The sequence below is a fragment of the Parambassis ranga genome, chromosome 21 (genome assembly GCF_900634625.1).
Source record: "Parambassis ranga chromosome 21, fParRan2.1, whole genome shotgun sequence".
NCBI classification, from domain to species: Eukaryota; Metazoa; Chordata; class Actinopteri; family Ambassidae; genus Parambassis; species Parambassis ranga.
The window spans coordinates 19,253,204-19,274,661 of record NC_041041.1 but is presented as its reverse complement, the minus strand read 5'-3'; the positions used below and the strand labels follow the sequence as shown (position 1 = coordinate 19,274,661).

General features: G+C 40.2%; 1 protein-coding gene across 9 annotated transcripts in view; it reads left to right on the top strand.

Moving 5' to 3' along the window:
- Window positions 1–21,458, top strand: part of LOC114426019 (partitioning defective 3 homolog B-like) — a 173,735-nt gene that overhangs the window by 127,796 nt on the left and 24,481 nt on the right. The window lies entirely within an intron of this gene.

Genomic DNA, 21,458 nt, shown 5'->3' with positions numbered 1-21,458 from the left:
TTGCTTAAAAAAAATAGAAAAGCAAAACATAGAAACAAAATGTGGTTCTTCATCACTGAGCTAAAATTAATCCACTGTGACAGATCAGCCACTGCAACATGTACTCTCCCAGTCAGCTCATATGAACAGGGCCTGATGATTCACTTCTGTGTAGCCAGAAGCTGTCAAACATCATTATCATGCGGCCAACAGATAAAATAAAACTACCTAACTGCATGCGACTGGGGCATGACAAACTGAAATTCTTTTAATTAACTTTAGACCGAGCAAGTTAAAATATTCGGCGATAAATTAATACTTAAAAAAAGTTGTAGCACTTGTTTGATATACATTTTTAAAAAGTATACATTGAATTATTTGTGTTGTACCACTTTTGCCGTTGTATCCACACAGTGTGCTGATCCAAAGTCCTACCTCCTCTCTTTAATTCAGATCTTAAAGTCGTTTGGTTTGTGACCAGCCAGGGGCAATCTCCTCTCACCGGCCATCGATCGGCTCACATTACACTGTTCTTGCCCCCTGCAAATAAGAAAACTTTGTTGTTGTTTATAAAGAGGGAAGTGAGAGCAATTAGCATACTTCAGAGGTGGAAATTAAGTTTAAAAGATATATATATATAAAAATATAGAAAGAGAAAAACCCAGTGGAAGTTGCCACAGCACATAACAAGCCCCCTCTCATTAAGGATGATGCATTTATTAATTAAAGAAAAAGCAATTATTTACCTGAATGGCTCTCTATGGGAAGGGCAGTGGGAGAAGTAATGGTTATGGAGGTGAGCTGATGGCGAACTAATTCAATTTCGCCTTTTTTATTGGTTTGTTTGTTTCTCCGTAAGACGTTTTTCTTTTTGTGTAGGATTTACGGTACGCCTATAAAAAGTAAAAGCAATGGAAAGTGAGATTAAAAAAAAAAAAGGACACAAAGGCACCCAGAGAACGGGGAGATCAAGCTCCTCATGCAGTGTTACCACAATATACTGAGTGCGTGCATGTGTGTATGTGAGTGTGTGTGTTTTTTTTCTCCCTATGGCTCCATTACCATTTCATTGATTCATGGTTATGGGTTAGCTGTCTCCGCTAGCAAAATTATGTTTGCCTAAAAACAATTATCAAGCAACAAAAGCCGCACCACAACTTTCCAAGTGAGTGCATTGTGTGCTTCAGTCGGTGGGTGTGTGTTCGTGTGTGTATTTTGGAAGACAACAACAGACTTTCTCCCTAAGGAGAGGGAAACTAAATCAACAGGGCGCTGTGCTTGTTGCCACATACACACACTTTTACAAACAGCCTTAGACAGAGAGTACTGTATAGAAGCCAATGGTTATGGTGGGCGGTGTGACACAGCCGTTATTATAGCATTAAATTATCATGAATAACTTTCATCTAGCTTTTCCTCTACTTTAGGCACCACTGTGTGTGCTCATTTACAGTTAGTCATTTAATTAGGAATGCCGTTTTGCAGAGTGATGAAAAATAAAATTGGATGGTAACTTAATTTTACTTTAGTGCAGTAGAGCAACTCATAACTAATCACTGTGCTGGTAATTTGTTCTATAACTTCTAACTTTAGGGTACATTTTCATGAAGGGTTGTAGCATCACTACAAACAACGTGCCCCCTATAGAGCAGGAGCAAGAAAGCAAATATACTGGAGCCTATATCTGTGAGAGAAACGTTGCCATGTAGTTAAACATGGAAATACAGCAAGGAGGGCATTTGCTTGTAATTAGCTGGGCTATATGCCAGACAAATGGTCTGCATTTATATAGCGCTTTTCTACCTGAGTGGCACTCAAAGAGCTTTACAGTGCTTCATATTCACCTGGTTACGGCATGCAAGGTGCTCGACTCCCATTATGCCTGCCTTTTGTGCAGTATAACACAATTTGGAGCCATAAACTAACTGCAGATCTATCATCCTTGGAGAGCTCCACATGTTAAATATTTGCATTATTACTTCTACAAAATTCGAGAAACTCTAAATGTTTGTATACCATGGCTTTCTTGCAGAATCTAAATACATCCGTTCAAACTGTTACATTTCACAAAGAAACAGCTCATCCCAGTCTCGAACCCAGGACCTCTCGCACCCAAAGCAACAACCACACCCCTACACTACAACATAGAGTCATCCTGGGCAGCACTATGCCGGATTTATCTGCGGAAACACAGTAACAATGACAGCCCTAATAAATATATATCCGAGTCCTGATCGGGAGGTAATGTCCGATTCCGAGTCTGAAACCACATACCGTAATTGGGTCTGATTAATTTATTCTTGCTGTCACGATTCTATTTATGGGAATTGAGCCTTGGCTTTTTGTTTCTGCCATGTAGCTCTTGGGCTAGCATGGCAGCATGGAGACAGAAGAGAACATGACATTTTCTATTTTTTTTTTTATGTCATTGTTTTATAGTTTATTCTTAATCCTTGCCCTTTTCCCCTTTAGTTCTATTCTCTCATCTCCTGATTCCTACCCTTTCACCTAAAATATATCTGCTAATTTGTTTAGCAATTTTGCTAATGCACAATTTGAGGTTTTTATAGTTTTATCAAATTGTATTGAATGGTTTCGGGACAAAAGTTATTTTTCATGTAAAAAAGATCAGTCAGATACAGAATAAAAGCTCTCAGAAGCAATACAGTGTTTTATTTTCAAATCTATATATAAAATTACAATAGCACTAAGAGGGCTTTAACTATATTCTGTAATTCAGTGGTTTATTGTGTCCTTTATGGTTCAAATACAAAATGCATCCAAAGTGGACCCTGACCTTCACTGCACAAGAGTAGACAAGTTAGGCATTGTTCCCACGAATACCTGCAGCACTCCTTTGTCCTTCCTTGCAATTTTGTCTCACTTTGCAGTTATTTCCATGTCCATTAGAGGTTAACTGCCTGTGACTCCCACCAGTCAGCGTAGAGCTGAAGAAGCTTTTCTGGTGAGATGTGAAACATCGTCAAGAAAATCACACCCAAGCTATATATCGGTTCACCTTGGTTTTAAGATTTAGATATTTCATATCCATATCATTTGGCAGATTCAGGGGTTGTGAGTGAGTCCTCGATTCTTTTCTTTCTGCATGTGCTCCCTGTCAAACTCTGCAGCCTCTGAGTCCATTCAGCTTTCTGATGATGTCTGCATCCTCTTCGTCACAGTTGCTACACCAACTTGTTCCCTTGCATTTACAATTTTTCGTGCCATCATGACGAGCTCTCCGGTGGTAAATGGTTTAAAATGACGCAGGTCTCTGTGGTGGTTTCATTCTTGGCTGTGAGCATGGTGACTTTAATGCAGACTTCAGCTGATAGTGTAAGATGCGGGTAGTATGCTTTGAATTTTTGGTGTTCTCTGCTGGGAACTCTTTCGCTTTGCCATTTCATCATGGTTGTATATATATATATATATATATATATATATATATATATATATATATATATATGGTGTATTCAGGACACTTTGAAGAGGAATTGCTATACATGTGGGATCGATTGGGTTGGGTTATTGTTGGCAGTGAAGCTCAAAATGCTCCTGCTGTAACACTGGCTCATCTGTGCCACCTCCAAATATGTACAGTTATGAGAGGATCTTGAATCACATCCTGTTGATGGAAACCAAATTCCCTGTGCTGTCAGACCCGTGTCCGGTCCTGCCCTGTATGTAGACGATCTTATGTGCATTGTGTGATTTTTATAAGTATTCTTTTTGTGTGTGTGTGTGTGTGTGTGTGCGTGTGTGTGTGTTTCTGGGATTGTTTCTCTTTGTCGCTTGGTTCAAGGTTCCAGTCCTCTGAACTGGCTCCAATGTTCAGTCTAACTTTGTCCCTGTGACCATCCACAGACAGTCACACCATTGTGTGTGATTCACAATAGAATTTGGGAAAATCCCAGCATGCTATTCCCATAACCTTTCTTATTTATGTCTTGCTTCTTTTAATTTCAAGTGTAAATGTTCTTCCTTTTTTTCTCATTGTGTGAGTGCAAATATTGAACAAATATTTAGCATTTTGTGGTACGCTGGCATACATTCCATCTCTAAAGAAATCAAAAAAGGAAAGAGGAAAACAATAAAAAGAATAAATATTCAACTTCCTTCATCATGTTAACACCTCCTTGCCAGAGAGAAGCTTTAAATGGGTCAGAAATGCATTGACCTGAGCAAAGACCGAGAGCCTTTTTTACAATAACACAATTTATTGCTGTGATCTGAGTGTGTGTGGGTACATTAGTCACGAGTATCACCCGCTGAGAACCATGACTAACAATGCACACAGTTTTTCCATCCTGTAGAAGCAGAATAAAACAGTGGCGAGCTACAGCTTATTTTTCTCTATTTCAGGAGTGTAGGGTGAATGCAGGTGAGACCTGGCTTGGCAGAGTGCAACACTCTGTCCTCTGACAGGACCTTGTATCATGTAGTTCTTCTCATTAATGTTGACCTTGTTTACATGAATTATCATTTGGAGTATGCATTATATGAGTGAAGTCCCATTTTCATGCAACATTGAATATCAATGGGAAGTTTTTAAAGGACCTCCCCTACATGCTGGGACTATAAGAATGGATGAATCTGCAAAGTGGAAAGATGTATATCATAGGTCTTTAGTTGAAGAAATAAGAAAAAGAAAGAACAGATAAAATTATTAAGTATGCATGGACAATGCAATGTATCAATGGCAATTTGAAAAAGGATATGCAAGTGTAAAGGATGTCTCACTCTAATGCACACCCTGGGAATTATCAGCCATATCTGCATCTTCCCCTTGCTTTATAGAGCTTTATAGCAAATGTCAACGTGACTGCAGGAGGGAGAGAGCGTTCTCCAAGAATCTGCATTATCCTACCTAGAAATAGAGCAGAAACTTGACGTTAGACACAGAGCATGCTGTTAGCTGTTGGTGTGTAATTGTCTCAGTACATAAAATACAGTATGTGATGTGACCAAGCATAAAGTTTTAAAAAAGTAGTAGTAGTGGCTTATGTTCAAGCTGCCACCTCCAGAGTTAAGAAATGAAGCACAGAGTACAGTTCCACCTGTGGCTTCTGGATGCTGGCTCCAAAAGAGAGACACCTATAAACCTCTTTTTTAAAATGTTTACCTTTACAGCAGATATTCATATGTTTACAGATACAGATAAGTGTTTATTAAATGGTCACGACTTTGAATGACAGGCAGGTGACTGGCTGACTTATAGCACAGCCTTCCTGCTTTTGTGACTGCCTGCCCACTTCAGCTCAACGTGCCCTTCGCCCCTTTGCCTGTATTTGGATTAACCATGAGTTTAGATCCATCCACAGTTATTTGAAGTCCATGGTTAAGTCACATATTGCTTCAACTGATGCACAATTATTAGCAACCTGCATGTGGGCGTGCATTTATGCTGTCAATATGCTGTTCAGTTTGCAACAGCACAAATATTAGAACCGATCATTTTTATTGATTTAGGTTAAGTACACTTGATTCTGGAACAATAAATACAAGTGCTGCGTGTTTGATGAACAGTTTAGACTACATGACAGGACCTAACATTTAAGGTACCTCCAGTTTTTCACCTAAAAGTTATACTTGTAATTTAAAATCCAGGTGCTGCAGCACAGAGCCAACCCAGCTGAATGGGTCTACTTTTTGTCCATGCTGTCGGTAATTGGTACTGCGTATAAATATGGCTGTACTGCCTGTAATTCCATTTACAGGTTGCGCTTTGATCTATCAGAATAATGCTATAAATTTTGGTCTTATAAATCTGCCACAAGCCTCTAAAATCAGATATTTTCTTCAGGCCATGGGGTTTTACTTGCAAGCCTTTGTATTTGTCGTTTTACAGTCACGCTGGGGCAAACAAAAAACCCTTTGCCCCCCTTCACACACACACAAGGTACCCTTTCCTTCATGACCTCGAAACTGTTCATGTGATTTCAGCCATTATAAAACCGAAATAGCCAGGCTACCTTGGGTGTTTTATAGGTGGACAGGCAGGGGATTAAACCCCCAGCTCACTATTAGTAAAAAGGGACTGCAGTAAACCTTGGTGCTGAGTGCTCTTTGTTCGAGCAGGCAGGGTTAAGAGAGTTGTTTGCATTGTACATAAAAAAAAAAAACTATTTTTCAGCTCCCTCTCATTCCATTTTCTCTCTTTTTCTCTTGCTCTTAATATAGTTTTCCATCATATTCAGTTTGGTTCATGGTCTTTCAGCATTATTTTTCTCTCTCTAAACCTCTGTTTCCCATTTCCCCCTCGTCAGTAAGAGGTACATCATCTTTTTTATTCTATTAAATATGACATTGGGGAATAAAAACACTGTTGTTGGTTGGCTTAGATGATTGATAGGTCCGTCTATTTATACATACTCTGATCTGCAAACTCATAGACAAAGAAAATAAAGGATAGATGTACAGTAAATACAGTATATAGTAAGGGCAGAGTTTTAAAGAGAGAGAGAGATGGAGTTTTGCTCTGACTGTACCAAGTAAGGCCATGTTTCTCTGTGTCTCTATGACCATAAACCCACTGGAATATACTGTATCCCTTCACTCAATCTCCAAAGACTGCGCAGCTGGCAGCGGACACACAAATATCACACGCAGGAAAGCATTTCTAATCAGAGGATTTGAAGTGGATTCATTTCAAAGGGAGTCTAATATCTTTGTTGTTGTTCTACACCCAGATAGCAAATGTTAAAGTCTGCTTCCTACCTTGCTAACACATGCGATATATGAACACACACCTTCCATATCAAGTGCCTAATCCACAGGTGCTTTTTGGCTCTTATAAACTACTCAGTTCACTTTTCATCTCACTCCAGTTAACTTGTATTTAACTGCAGCTCAGTTGTGTAACAGAACTTGGGGGATTTTCCGTGTGCTATGCATTTTTTTCAGGAAAAAAAGGGCCCTTTATTTACTTTGCTGACAGATTCAACCAAGAATTGAATCACATTATAAATTTCACTCGCCGCACAAATTGGATAAAGTTTAGCTTTTGGCATCTCTGGAGACAGCCGATGTAAATTTATCATCTGACACATCAGCATTATTCCAGAAACAGCAGGGTAAGACCTGCAGTCTTTTGTTGGCTTCAGTGAAGTTAAGCAATGACTGAGTGGATAAAGAAATTGATGCTAATAAAGAATATATGTCAGGCTGTTTTTGAGCAGAGATCTGCATGACTGAGATAAGCTGGTTTACAAAGGTTATGTGGAAAACCCAGCAGTAACACAGGCGGCGATGGCTCCCTGGGAAACACGCGTGCCCTCATGAAACGCTCGATCACGCTCATGCTCACATACGTATGCGGTCATGCATCTGCAGACTAATACATACTTTTCAATCAGACAGTGGTGTTTCCTGTGCGATCACGGGATTGAGCCCAACGCTGTTTTCTCACTCTGGCCTTATAAGGACAAGTAGAGCATTGGAACGGTACAAATGTGCTGAATCTAATGGAACAGAAAGGAAACTGGGCTTACACTGATGGTTCAGAACAACTGTTAGACGGAGAAAACAAGAGAAATGAATGAAAAACTATGAGGGAGAGGCTGGAGGCGGATATAAACACAATTAGAGAACAGGAATTCTACATCTGACCAGTTTTCATTCTTATTGTGCAGCAATTTAATCTGAATGAAATATGTTTTTTATTAAGTGGATGTCTTCAGGATATAGCATGAAAAGTCCAGGAAAAGCTCAATGCAAAACATTTATCTGTTCCCTTCTTCACTTTTCCTCAGTCTCTCTCTGCTGGGTTAGTGTGATCGTGTCAAAAAAGCTGGTCGGAGGGTATAAGTCACTTTAGCTGAAATCCGTGTCAACGTACTGTATGCATGCATAATATCAAATACAGATATACGTTTTCTCACTGTTGAGATGAGACTTGAGGTGCTTATGTTAAGACAGTTGGTGTTTCTCTGTCTCTTCTACATGCCGTTTCTGTCTCCTTTCAGTCCCTGTGGACCACGGTGCCATTGAACTAAAACACACTGAGTCATGCGGTAATCTTCTGCAAGACCGTGTGGTTATGACTGGCTGTAGCAATCATTATCTGGCTTATTGTCAGAGATTTGGAGCCATTAACAGTTAAATCACTCACACCACACACACAGCTGACTGAGCAGGATTGTGTGTAGGTGTGTGCTGGAGGTGACGTGGAATAATGGCACGTAGTAACTGAGAAAATTGAAAGAAACTTGAAAAGTGTGCAGTTTTTTTTTTTTTTTGAATACTCTGAACCACAAAAAAAAGATACACGAGAAGATGGTCAGTGTATGTATGTGGTTAGGGTTAGTCCTCAGGAAATGAAATCCGTCCTCTGAAGCGATGGAAACACAGTGAGGAGTTACTATAACTGCAGACGTCTAATGAAAACCACTGCGGAACATTAAGCCAAATACATTTTGAGTCAAAAACGGTCGAAGCCAAGTCACACAGCCTCCATTTGATTTGGCTGGAAAACTGTAGAAACCAACCTGGTGTTGATAGAGATCCACTTATGAACACACACGCACACATTATCTAAGCAGGGAAATATGCCTGAAACAACACAGAACTGACAGTAACTACACATGTGTCCCTTTATCTATCTATCTATCTATCTATCTATCTATCTATCTATCTATCTATCTATCTATCTATCTATCTATCTATCTATCTATCTATCTATCTATCTATCTATCTATCTATCTATCTATCTATCTATCTATCTATCTATCTATCTATCTTTAGAGCATATAATTAGGATTTAGATGATACCTTTATGTGTTTGTCAGCTGCCTCCTGACCTCATCAGCCTATCAGACTTTACAAATGCTAAAAGGGCTGAAGAGGGAACCAGAAAATGGAGACCATGTAAACACATGTGGTGACTGACTATCCATATTGTGTATGTATCTATTTATGTTAATAGTAGCTGTGTAACAGTCCTGTTTATATATATTCATTTAGACTGGGTGTTTTGGATTGTGTCTAAAGGAAAGGGAGATGGAAAGAAAGATGTCATGGGGTTAAGTTGAGGGAATGAATGAAAAAAAACAAGAGAGAGTGAGAGTTAAAATTATGCGAAACCAGGAAAACAAATGAGCTTCAAAGATGGAGAGAAAAGTTAATAAGAGGCAGGAGTGATACCATGAGATAAAAATCAAGGAAAAATACAGATGGAAAGAAACGGGTGAAGTATAAGGCAGATGGATGGAAGGAAGGAAGGAGAGAGGGAAAAATGCCTGAAAATGGAGAGTTACCCATTGGGTCATTATAGAGGAATGTTAATATGATTAGTGAATGACTGACCTCGCTGTCTGGGACTGGTGCCTGGCTGGTCTGATGACTGCTGAACGCCTGTTTGACGCACACACACACACACACACACACACACACACACACACACAATAAAACACACAGATGAAAACATACATCAGACACATATGCCAGAGCAGACAAAGTGCATTCAAGAATGAACGCAGGCACTCCCGTTTTACTGAAAAGTACTAAAGCATGTCTGAATACACACATTTTCTCCCTAAACACAGACTCCCTCACTGGCATGTGTGATTTGTGTATTCTTTCTGCCAGCAGGGCAGAATGAGTCAACATGTCATGACTTATTATCTGTTTTTAACATCCATGATTCCTTACAGCCTGGCCTTCTAATGTTTGGGTCAAGATCCAGCGCGATTCATGGATCGACGGTTGCTGGGTCCCCACATGACTACCTCTGTAATTTGTTTGAGTCCCAGGAAGACAAAATGTATTTATTTCATGTAGGTCATGCACATGAAAAACTGATGAAGCTGTAATTCCATGATTTAATTCTCCGCATTTCACCCAGCAACCTAATGATGTTTACTGTGGACTGCTAAGTATGGAGTTACAGTTACACAGTGATAGCCAGTAGGCGCTATCAAATGCGCATGGTTCTTTGGTCCCTCTTAAGCAGTGGTTCACATGATGTACTGACAGTTGTAGATCTGAATTTGGGAGGTAGAGGAGGGCTGTACAGTGCGGGAGTGATGGATGAATGATATGATAACACCTTTGCTAAGAATTTAACAGAATAATGAAAATGGGGAGGCAACACTCCTACAGATGTTGGCAGGCAGGGGAGGGCCCTTTAATATGTGATATGTGTTTGGTAACCACTGACACTGTCCACTTAGATAACAATGTCCAAATAGGACTTTGGACTTTTTGGACTTTTTGCCACAAAGGTATGTGGACAGTCAGCCAGTTCAAAAAGTCTTCCCTGGCCTCTATTTTTCTGGTTCCCATGACCGGCTCACTCAGCATTTGTAAAGTATGATGAAGGCTGATGAGGTCAGGACAGACGAGATCATTTCTTTGAGCTTTTTTTTGTGCTATAATGCAATGGGAAGTCAAACATAACAAAGTTATTGTCTAAATCCTCATTATATGATCTGAATAGAAGTTTGGTACAGTTAGTCTGGAAACAGGAATTTTCAGGACATTTTCCACTGGTTTGCACATTTCAGAATACATCAATTAATTATTCAATCGGCCAATATAGCAAACTATTATTAGCTGCAGATGCAGTTGGATGCAACATTAGGATTTCACACCTTTACAAAAAATGCACCCCTGTATATGGTGTCCATTTATGTTTTAGCTATATGACTGCCATCTTGTCCTGTTTTTAAGGATATCTGGGATTATGCAATTCTTAATTTGCTCATGGTTCCAGACATAGCCACGGTGCTTCCACAGGAAAAAAGCAATTAAGAGATACAAACTAATGCACAATACTAAACCTGACATCTCCTCTAAAACAAAGACAGCACATACACACACACAAGTGATGACTCCTGGTGTCTTTGTTTAAATAAATTCTCCCAAGTCCTGCATGCTCTTTTCATCAGGTTTATTTAACAAAAAGGCCTATCACTATCACATGCAGGAATCCTTTAGTCTAATGTGAAAGGCCCTCTTGTTGCAGTGCTGTTGGCAGAAATGGTTGTCATAATACAGTTCACTTAGTTTGTGTCGAGGTTACGTTCCTGGAAAACCAGTGGTTGTGGCCTTGGTTGTGTATCAGCACTGATGTGTTTTCAGGTATAGCTCATGGGTCTTGATGTTGTTACATCTTATCAAATTTAGATTTCTATTTAGCTCTCATGACTTCCATTCAGGCTTTGAGGAAAGATGCCAGCAGGCAAATGTGCAGACACACACACACACTCTCTCACACACACAAAGCTTTGACCAAGTATGTGTGTGCATAAAGTGATGAGTTTTGGTCCAGTGGAGAGCGTTATCACCACTGGCCACTGCACTGTGGACAGGACAGATAGCCAAATGGTGTGTGCATGTGCGTGTGAGAGTGTGTGTGTTTGTACTTGTGCTTGTGTGCTTGTTTTATTTCTTTTTTTTTTCTCCCTAGATTGTTGGCTCAGCTGTGTTGTCGAGGACATACACACCTCTAAGTATCAAAATACGTGCACCTGTGCGCTCACTTTTGTCAGTGCGTGAGCGAGCAAAGATAAAGAGTGCGCGTGTGAGTGTGTATTTGGAGATAGTCCGCAAATCTTAAAGCAGCGTGGAGCTCTTGAGCTTCTGAGAGAAATATCTGATGCTGGAATATGGTGAGTCATCTGATAGATAAGAAATACTGAGAGATGGAGGGGGAAAAGGGAGAAGAGGAGAGCGGAAGAGCCAGAGATACAGTAGGAAGAGACAGTAAGTTTTGCAATGAGTGCAGGTTTAAGAGACTCAAGAGATGTCAGAAGTGAAGGAGTGAGAGATGCAGTCTACTGGAGTGACAGGGAGAGGTAGGAGTTAAATAATCTTCATGAAAACCCCGCCCCCTGTCTTAATTTATGGTATAGTATTATGTTTTATTTGTATCTGGATGTGACATCTATTCAAGTTGTGTCAAAATTGAACCATAGCCACAGATGTGTGTGTGTGCATATATGTTAATTTAATGGTTGTTGTAGATTTATATGCTCCATTCCATTGGGTTTCCTTTTGTGTGTCTATATCCACATAGATGAGTTTCCATGTCATGCTAATAAAGCAAACCGGAACTGCTAGCTGGAAGATTTTAGAGGAGGACCCAGTGAGAGTTGTACAGAAAAAAAAGAGGAAATTCAAGTCACATGCCGAGATATTGAGAGAAGGATGGGCTTATGTAACAGTGACATTTCAATACAGCTGTCCAAAATGCTGACTGAATGAAAGCCAGTCTCACTTAATGTTTTTGGTGATAAAAAAAAAGAAAGAAATAGACACGCTGTTAAAATGCTGGGTGAATTTTCACTCCAAATCAGTGTAGCTAGTGAGGCAGAGAAGGCTTTTCAAGCACTTCTTTGCATTTTGTGGTGCTTTTTTTTTGCATGCAGCTGTCTTTTTCAATTCAGTAACATTTAGACCTTTTTTATTTAGTACTCGAGATTCCAAACTTCACTTGACTTGAGAGGTCTTTATTAAATTAGGCCTAATTGACAGTGAAACATTGGTCTGACGAAACGGTTTTTGTTCATGTTTAAAGTATAGGAGAGACAAAAAAAAGAAAGCCACACTCTGTGACGAGGGGCTGAACCTCTGCTGCCACTGACATTATACCTAAATAAGCATTTCAAATATTCAACATTTAAGTCATGTAGCATCTTCTAGTATTATAGAATGAAGTCAGAAATGATTTTTTTTAAATATTGCATGTGGCAGGCTAGTAGTGTAGTTTTTTTTTTTTTTTTTTTTTTTTTAATCTCCTCTACTAGCAGTGACACTCTCCCATTGGTTCCTTTTAAATAGATAGATTTGTTTCCAACTGCTAACTCAAAACTAGCCAGCCTCTCCAGTGAAGATGTCTCAATAGTGTTTGGGAATTCAGGCCAAGTCCCTCACACCCTCTTTCACTCTCTCTCTTGCACACACACACACACACACACTCCTCTCTCTCCTTCGCTTTCCCTCTCTGTCCTCCCATCTGTGAGTTCAGTTGAACAGAAGTCTCCTGGGGCTTTTCATTGGCCGAGCTCCACACTAACCGGCGAGCTAATTGGCCAGCTGGGGCCCAGCCGGTTGTTGGAGACAGGGCATTGGCCGAGAGAAAGGGTCAAGTGACATGTCATTGGTCAGATTGGCCGGTAACCTGGCAACACTTCAGGCTTTCCCTCTTGAGAAACGCCTGGTGAGAAAAAAAAAATCTGCAAAAGACTGTTGAGCATAATTTGGCAGCAGCTTTTCAGAAAAAAAAATGTTGGTTAATTTGCAGCTTTTTGATGATGTAAAAGTGTGTGCGCGAGTTCTTGCAGTCCTTGTGTGAATTTGCAAATAACCCTCAATCATGAGGTCCTAAATTGTTGGAAGCACTGTGTCACCTTCAGATTTACCAATTTATCAATCCAAACAGGCAAGAAGTCACAGCCAAGTGGTTACCATGACAAGCTCAAGTGGTTACCATGACAAGCAGAAGTGTGGGAGCTTGTGTATTTCATTTGTGTGTTTTTATCTTGTTGACAAATTGAAACAAGTTGTCCTGTTTTGCTCTGCGGTTGTTATTCCGCCTCATATGTATCCAATTACTGCTGTGTTCTGTCTCATCCACTGTCCTTTGCTCTTAGAGTGGATCCAATTCTGCCTTTTTAAAATTCACATTTATGAGCATGTTACAATATGGCAGATGGTGCCTTTCCCATTGGAGACTGGGGGACTTCTTGTTCCTACTACTTGTTTGGGTTAGGAAGGGATTATGTTTAGGACTACAACCTTATAATGACCTTTTTCCCTATAATCCCATGTTAGTAGGCAATCTTCTCCCAACTACAACATACTTCTCCACCATTTTTTTCTTTCACAAATCCCATCCTCAATTCAAATACTTTATATGCATTCATTCATACAGCAGCATGAGGACACATTGTTATGTGTTGTTGTATTTGACAACCAAAAACAGCCTCTCACTTTGTTTTTCAAGTGTTCCTTGTGAGGAAAGATATGTGATTTAAACAACTGTTGTCATTTTTTGGCGCTGACAGTCTGCACAGTCAGAGATAGAGAAACATAACCAGTCTCCTTCTATCTCTCCTCCACTGTAGGCTAATATTCAGCCACCTTCAACTTTTTTTTTTATTAAGTAGCAGAGTAAGCTAATCCAGAGGAAATGAGAGGTGGAGGTTAGTCACCATGGATTAGTCTGGTCCCGGGACATCAAACGTTCCATTCCCACCCAGGAGATAATCATAGCCACGTTAGCCAGGAAATGAAGTGACTGCCTTTCAGAGGGATTCTAATCCCCTCCCTTGCTCCCTTCTTCAATTTCACTTTCTTTCCCACCCGTCCTGCTGTCTGCAGGTCTGCCCATCCCACCCCACCTGGACTATAGAGCTTAAGTCCACCTCCTGGTCAGTGTGATCAGCAGATTACTTGTGTCTGCAAAGGAATGTCTTATTTCTAAAATTAATGGATGACACTATCTTTTCTTGTAGTAAAAATTATATCTGACCTTTCAGCCAAGGCTTTCAGGCAAATTGACATGTTCACTGATCTTTGTCAGGATTTTAAGAGCAATATGAAGTTTTCAGCACTTAAACCCTTAAAAATACATTATGGAAGTATGCAGTTTTATAGAGTTAAACCATTGGTTTTTAGTCAATTTTAAAAAAATGTAGATTCTTAGAAAGAGGTTTTTAAAGGGTCATATTATATGGGTCAGAAAGGACTTAAGCTTCATAGTTGTGTGTATATGTGTGCATTTTTCCAAATAAGACCAATGGAAAGAACAACTCACAGCCGCCTGTATATGTGTACATATCTGTTCATGGATTCAGGTCCACATAGTGAACAAAAGCGCACCGTAGCAAGTGGATTTCTGCCTCCTTCCCAGCCATGTCATCTAGCACAAAAGCAAATGTTGCCTCCATTTTCCACACTTCTTTGTCTGTATCATACTTTCGCATGTACCCAGTCTCGCATATTACATCCACACAAACACCCCTGATGCGTACGGCACCTCAACACCAATATTGCATATTGGATTGCTGCACACTTATATAAACATTGTAGACATTTTTGATGTTCTTATTTAAAGAAAAATTCAGCATTCAAATCATCAACATGGTCTCATCATCACAAAACAATGCTTTGTAATTATTGCATGAGTTGAAAACATGGCCTGTAGAGCTGATCTACCGCCTCACCAGTGATGAGAGGAAGCTAAGAACTGAGTGGATGTAAAGACACTGGCTCACTGTTCTGAGCCTTACCACACCGGCTAGCTGAATCACAGCATTATGTGAAATAAAGGTGCAGCACCTTCTAAATCCGATTTATTCTGAGGGAAAAATCAGAGTGCAGAGTCAATTTGTTGATGTGGGTTTGTTTTTGACTGAGAATGGACCTCCAGCTTGCTCGGCTTTTGGTTTCTGAGGCATCATGCAGGAATAGAAGCCTGCTGATACAGATTATTGGCTCACTAGCCCATCTAGCACCAGCATCCAAGAGGCATTATGGTTACACGTTGAGAATAATAGCACAGCTTCTTTTTAGGCCTTCTGGGCTTTTCTTTTTTTATTCACATCATTAGAAGTTACTCCTTTAAGTACTTTTACATATTTGATTTAAAAAAAGTTTCTAAAAAAAATGTAGGATTTAAGATCACTTTACTAAGAGGATGTTAGGCTTACCGTCCCCTGTTACCTGAATGGAAAAATTTAACCCAAATGGAAGCAACGGGAATGAAGGAGGGGGAAGCAAAGCATCAAAAGAAATGAAACCCAGGAGATGAGAGAGAAGGAGGACGCTGTAAAAAAAAGGGGGGGGAAAGAACACGATATAAAACATATTGAGACTAGACAGAGGAGACAACAGGAGTGAAGAGGTCGAAACTTTCATGGAATTAGAAGGAATAAAAGAAATACAGGAAAGACTCCACGGACATCACAACCCCCCGACTGGAGCCAATCATCTGAAAGAGGGACTGAGTGTGTGCGAGAGGCAGAGGGAAAAAGTGCCACTTTCATCCTATTACAGCTCCATCATACCTGCCACTGTAGCCACCTGCTCCCACTGTCACGCAATCATAATCGCACACACACACACACACTCACACTGAAGTTATATTTTTTCATATTCCGTACATGGACCTGCATACATTCTCTCATGCACACAGTAGAAATGTGTCTGTGCTGCTCTTATGTGCTTATGCTCTTATGCTAAGTCTTGCTCCTGAGATATCATAGAGAAATAAATATATAATGTGAAAATCCACAAACACACACCCAGCAGAGATTTAGACCTAAGGCAATGACATTGTTAAAAAAAAAAAAAGGCAGAGCAGGTAAAAGTGCACCCTGCCCTCATCTGTCTCTGTCTTCTCTCCAGTTATGTGTCTGCATAGGCCTCGGTCAGGTGAATTGTCTCCCCTTTAACCCCAACCTTCTCCCACTCTCCGCTGCTCACATCTTCCACCATCCCAGTCTTCCTTGGAATTCACCTTCCTTTGTTCCCGCTAATCCTAAAAGGGGAACTTTTTTTTTAAGTCAAGAAGTTTAGGTTAGGAGGAAGGAGCCACAAATGAGGAATGAGGGTAGAGGGATATACTATATGGGTGGCAAGGAGGTGGAGGTAGAGGAGGGGGGCTTAGAAGAGAACCAAATTATCTCCCAGCACTTTTTTGGCTCCCCATCCCGTCATCCCTCTCTCTCTCTTTCTTTCTCTTCGTCTCTCTCTGTCCCTCTGTATATGCCGTCACCCCTGACTCTCTCTTTCTGCCTCTTATCAACTCCCCACCTTGCACTTTCAAGGACGAGCTTAACTGTTAAGAACACTAAGGATTGGATAAACCTGTGTGTGTGTGTGTGCACAAGCATGTGTGTTGGTTGTGTTAGTGTGTCTTTTTTTTTACTGCATGTAGAAGATGTGCGCTCGGTGTGCAGCCACATTGTGCACACGTGTGTGTATTTCTCCTCAGGCTTTTGCAGCAGAGACTAATCCTATCCTCTCTGCTATCGCCTTACCTTCTCTCTTACTATCATTTATTTATCCCCATCTCTCTCTCTCTACCACCTACCACATTTACCGTTTCCCTGTTCTCTACCTTGCTCACATCCATGCCTCACTTTTCTCACCTTCTGATTCTAAAATAAATAATCATATATGCACACACAAAAAAACCTGCAGCTGAGTTTTGTGTGCGCTGTTTGACCGTTTGAAACTTTTTTTTTTTAATCTTCGTTTTTGTGTGTGGTATCCTTGCTACGAACAAATCAAATTAATCAAATTAATGGTTTCTGTTCCTTGTTCCCTCGTTTGGTTGAGTAAGTTTGGTGCAGTGTTAAAGTTGTCACAACTCTTGTGTGGAATGAACAAACAGGGGCAGTTGTGATGTTGTTGATTCTTAGAGTGAAAGCAAAGTTTATGGGATTTTAGCATGTACACTGTGTAAGCTAAACAACAATTAAATCCATCTGCTGTTCAAACTGTTCCTCCGATTTATATTAGCATGCATGCCACGCATCATTCGGTAACCTCACCACAGTGTAGCGTTCTGCCATGAACAATGTGTTTTTTTCTCGCAGTCTGTATTCTCACCCGCAGTCACACCTTCTTTGTTGTCCCTTGCCAGATTAATCCAGCCATCTAATTTTAGATACGGTGGCAACGAAACAAAGATGGTGGCTTACTACTGGAGAAGAGCCACTGAGCTGTATACACTGGGTAGCTGATAAGATATTGGCCTCATGAAGGGAGTCAATTTTTAGAAAATCCACAGAAACACACTTAGCAGCCGTGCAACCCAGCAGAGATGATGTCATCACTGCTGTCACAATTGTTGATGTTCTCTTCCACAGCCAATGCTGACTAGCAGAACATCAAATTTCCTGTATAATGACACGGAACGTTGATCTGCACGTGCATGTGTTCAGCTCATCTCTTTCTACCTTAGACCACAGACTTGCCAGTCCACTCATCCTTATCCCTTCCTCATGTCAGGTTGTGGCTAAATACAGTAAAGTATCAGAAGGTTTTGCTATTCCTGTATCCTACTGTATATTTTAGACTCAATATAAATGAAGTTAAACAAGTTAAATATATGTCACTATTAATGATATATGAGGACATTTTACTGATGTCTACTGGCACAAGAGAAGCTAAATAAGTGCTATTAACCTGACCTCTTGTCAGTCACTGAAATTTGGTTTCTCCATGTAGGACCCTGTACTGCCAATGATTAAAGTCAGGGTCCATGTAGCTCCGTATCTACTCCACCAGGTTCCTTTGCAACAACAAAGAAAACTCAACTACAGTTGTGAAAACACTGAAAATTTGGGGGGTTAAGTCTTGATCAGATGTTAAATAAATCAGGTGAATCAATGCAATTCATGTTGTCAGCATGCTGAAGGCTTGTTAGGATACCTCCAGCTTAATAATTTTTAATTTGATTGAAGGGTTTACACACTAATTTAGAGACACACACACACACACGCACACACACTGCAGTCTTTTCCACTTCCTGCACCTACACTGAGTAAATGGGATATGCTTTGCATTAAGCAGTATTAATAGCTGTATTCATGGGAGACGCTCTAAGCTGCGTGCTTTAGGGAAAATTGACCTTCTGTGGTCTTAATTGTACCACAGGCTCAACAGCGCTGTGACATTTAACTGTGCTCCAGTCTTAATTTTTAGCCCTTTATTCTAGTGCTTTGCTGACATTTCAGTTTGGAAGAGGGTTGAGAATAAAGATGCTTGCTGCCTCTTTGGTGTCGTAAACAAATAAGCACATTTTGCCCTGATTATTTTACTCTTTCGGTCTCTGCCTTGCTTACAGTTCAGTCAGAGACTTTCAGTTGTGTTGTTTTGTCTTCCCACTCGCTCTTTTGGCTGCCACTTCGTGTCTTTCCGCGAAGCAGCCCAATAGCACAAAGCGACCCAACAGTGTATGTCTGGCTGCGGTGTCATGGGGTTGCTGATCAATAGTAGTGACTCAGCAATTACATTGCCAGGTTTTAGAAATTTGGGAAACTTTACTGGAAGCCCACAGCTGCTGTGTTTTGTAAACACACACACATACACAAATACCGCCTACTTAGACACATTTTTGGTTGCTTAAGGATGAAATATAATGCAAGAGTCAAATTTGTTGTAAGCTAAGGGATAGAAACAAAGCCCTATTGTTAGTGTGTTTTCTCATTCTTAGGCTTTCCTTATTGATTCTGATTGAGCTTCTGGTTTACACAGATAATGGATATTGAAGAATCCCTTTGAAGGTAGCATCATAAAGAAGCACTTTGTAAATTGTATATTAATTATAAACCTGTATTCGAAGATGATCAGTTTAGCTTAGCACAAAGACTGAAAAAAGGAAAGCATCCTTCTGATTGAATAATTTACAAAAGCCTCTAATAGCTAATTAACATCTGCTGCCATAGACTATAGTTATATAAAGATGCACCCCCCCCAACCATATAGGCTCAGCATCATTAGCATTGTGGTGTGTCAACCTAACTCAGCCAACATGCTTCGTTTCATACAATTTTAAGCCTTTACATACTCCAGGCCAGGAACAGGCAAAGGCAAGGTACACCCTGGACAGGTCCCCAGTCCCCCATTTTAAGATATCTAAGGAAATTCACTTTATTCTGGAACCTGTACCAAGGGGCCATTTGGCCATTGGTCTACGAAGTTGTATGTAAGTAAATGAGTAGAAACAAACTCTGCCGCTATCTCTTGGGAACTTAATGGTTTCCGTACTCTAAATATAATTTCTTAGTCTAACAGGAGGAGAAGCAAGATCACAACAGCAGGTGTTTTTGTGTTTGCATATTGCACTCAAGCTACTTTTAACTCAGGATGAAGTCTGAAGAATTAGGTGACGTAGTCGTCCATTCACACATTAGGTGTGTGTACAGGCAGGGGACGACTCAGCAGCAGTAGTGACTGTTTTGTGCAACAATACATGAACATAGCTGCAATCTCAACCAAAGGCTTGAAGAAAAACAGTACTCAGTTCAAGTCAATTTATCAGCTTGCTTGCTGTGATGTTTCTGAACTATAACATGGTATATTCACGTATCAAATCCATCCTGCAAAATCCGCTCGCTCTCTCTCCCTCGCTCTCTCTCCTTCTTCCTCACATGCAGACGCACACACTTTTTAATCCATGTACAAGTTGAATGATGGGGTGCTGTGTGCAGCTTTTCTGTTTCTAGCCAGGAAATATTAGTTTGGCACAAAACCCTGCATGAAATAGTGAGTTGCAGTCTGCACTTTGGTTTTTGTTCAAATTAAAAACAATCCCATTAATAGCTGACTTTTGAATGTGCTCTACATGTGCTGGTAAGTGGATTTCGTTACCCCATGTTTGGCAGTTTGTCTTTGTGCAAAGCTAATCAGCTTGAGAAAATAAGTATTTTATTTTTTTAGATCTCTCAATTAATATCCAAAAAAATGGGTTAGATCATAAACACAAAAGATTCACATCAGATATACAGCATTTGGTTTGTCTTCTGTGGTCAACGTGGACTAAGCATAAAAAGACCTCTTTTTAAGGGCAGTTTGTGTGTGCAGAGGTGAACTGCATGTTCTTGTGAGCGCTCTTGTCGACTCCTTTCCCTTTAGTGCTACTTTGTTAAGAGGCTGTAGTAATTAGTCTGAGAATATGGATGGCTTTTTGCCAGCAGCTGCAATTACTGCTTTCTCCAGAATGAATGGATGGATAAATGGATGGCGGGAGGGGTGAGATATAGTATTAAATGAACGGATGGACACTTACGTTGAGCAGAGTAAATAAGTGTACAGATGCTGTGGTGGGAGGGGCGTGCGATGAATAAACAGGAGGAAGTGTGCGTGGATGGTTAGCAGGTGAAGGAAGCTAAGATGGAGTATGATCTTATTTTTTTTTATTTCTGGAGTGATAGTTGGGAGTATCACCTTTGACTGTATGTACTCAAGAATGGGAGTAGAGATTATGGAGCTATATTATAAGTTTGGAAAATAAACAGAAGAAGAATAACTACACAAAGTGTGCCGTTTAAAAAGCTGAAGCATAGCTCAGTGCATACACAGGAGACAGGTGTAATTATTTCTCCCTCACTAGAGACTCAGGTGACATATTACTAATATCATTTTAGATTAAAAAGGCACATTAATCTATCAAACACGCACAGTGCAGGACTGCATGAGTGTGATTAAACATGTGGATTTCCTATTTTATAGTACACTCTCTCTCTCTCTCTCTCTCTCTCTTTCTGTGTGTGTGTGTGTGTGTGTGTGTCCATCCCTGTGAAATATCAAGAGCATGCTCAGGGAGTAATAATCACAAAGAATGGGTTTCAATATAAACTGGCGACAAAATCCAACTAATAGCACACAGCATGGTGTGATATTTTTCTAGCACCCTGAAGCACTTTTTTACACCTTGTGACAAACTGAATGAAAGCTGGAAGTCTTCCTTTACAAGACTGGGGTCTGATATTTGTATGTGTTTAAATGTAAATATGGGCTGAATA